Source organism: Carlito syrichta, unplaced genomic scaffold (genome assembly GCF_000164805.1).
Source record: "Carlito syrichta isolate Samal-C Ts95f unplaced genomic scaffold, Tarsius_syrichta-2.0.1 Scaffold169968, whole genome shotgun sequence".
Taxonomy (NCBI): Eukaryota; Metazoa; Chordata; class Mammalia; order Primates; family Tarsiidae; genus Carlito; species Carlito syrichta.
In genome coordinates, this window is record NW_007114064.1 from 128,047 (window position 1) to 129,659 (window position 1,613).

The following is a 1,613-nucleotide window of genomic DNA, read 5'->3' on the forward strand; positions in this document are numbered from 1 at the left end:
AGACTGGAGTGCAGTGGCCGCTCCCGGCCACCACAGCCTCGCCTGCTGGGCTCCGGCGATCCTTCCGCCTCAGCCTTTCGAGTAGCCAGAATTACAGGCATGCGCTACCACGCCCGGCTGATTTTTTGATTGATTGTAGAGATGAAGTCTTGCTGCCCAGGCGGGTCTCGAACCCGCAGGCTCAGGCAATCCACTCACCTCAGCCTCCCAAAGGCGCGGGATTACAGGTTGAGCCACCGAGCCCGGCTTCAAGGCTTTCTTAAGGGGGATGCAAGAGCACTTGAGTGTCATTTCATTGCTGGAAAGGTGGCAGGAGGGACCCGTTTTGCTACCTAAGGTTTGAGAAATACCGCAACAATACCAGTGATGGTCAGAAAACAATAATGGAACCTCTGAGCAGCTGCCAAGCGTGGTGTGGGGCTGACCTGCTAGTCCTGGCTACAGGCTTTGTCCAGAGCTCCCTCACTGACACTGTGCAACATCTGGTCAAGTGGGTGCCATTATCCTTGCTTTACACATGAGGCAACTGCATCACAGAGATGAGGGACCACTCTTGCAAGGCCACACAGCCAGGAAGAGGCTGGGAGTGGGTGAGGGGGGAGCCTAGACGACCATTCAGATTTAACTTTTCTATTTGTTTGTTGTTTACTTAATTAATTAATTAATTGATTGATTAATTAATTTTTTAGTTGGAGTCTCACTCCATCGCCCTGGCTGGAGTGCAGTGGCATGCTCCTGGCCACCGCAGCCTCGACCTGCTGGGCTCCGGCGATCCTTCCGCCTCAGCCTTCCAAGTAGCAGGAACTACAGGCGTGCGCTACCATGTCCCGCTAATTTTTGATTTATTGTAGAGATGAGGTCTCACCAAGTTGCCCAGGTGGGTCTCGAAACTGCGGGCTCAGGCAGTCCACTCACCTCAGCCTCCCAAAGCGCGGGATTACAGGCTGAGCCACCGAGCCCGGCTTATTTACTTATTTTTTAAGATGGAGTCTCACTATGTTGCCCAGACTGGTCTTAAATTCCTAGCCTCAAGCAATCCTCCTGCCTCAAACTCCCAAAGTGCTGGGATTACAGGCACGAGCCACCGGGCTCGGTCAGATTTAATTTTTCCCCAAACCCACTGTCATTCCTCTGCCTCCTTTGGTGGCCATCCTTGTGCACTGGTCTGGACCTCCCTGAAAGCGTGGAGCCTGGTGTGGCATCCTGGCACCCCCTCACCTGGTTACAGCCCGGCCTGCGCTGCCCCTCCTAGGGCTAGTGGGGCATTAACTCTAGGAAATGATTATTGTTGGCCCCTCCAGAGGGGTCCGTGCTAAGGCATTGCGGGTCTGAAGTGAGGAGGATGTTCCCACTGTTCACGGGATCTTGGCCGCTCGGGCTCCTTTGCAAGCCCTGTGCTTGTGCAGCTATGGAAATATTTATTTGCACAGCAAAACCTACGGGGTTGTCACTTCTGAGCCCAGGAGTTCGAGGCTGCCGTGAGCTATGATCATGGCACCGCACTCCAGCCTGAGTGACACAGCAAGACCCTGTCTCTAGAAAAATGGAATAAATAAAAATAAATAAACAATAAAAAGATGAGTGTGTAAAAAAGATAGGCCTAGGCTGTGGTG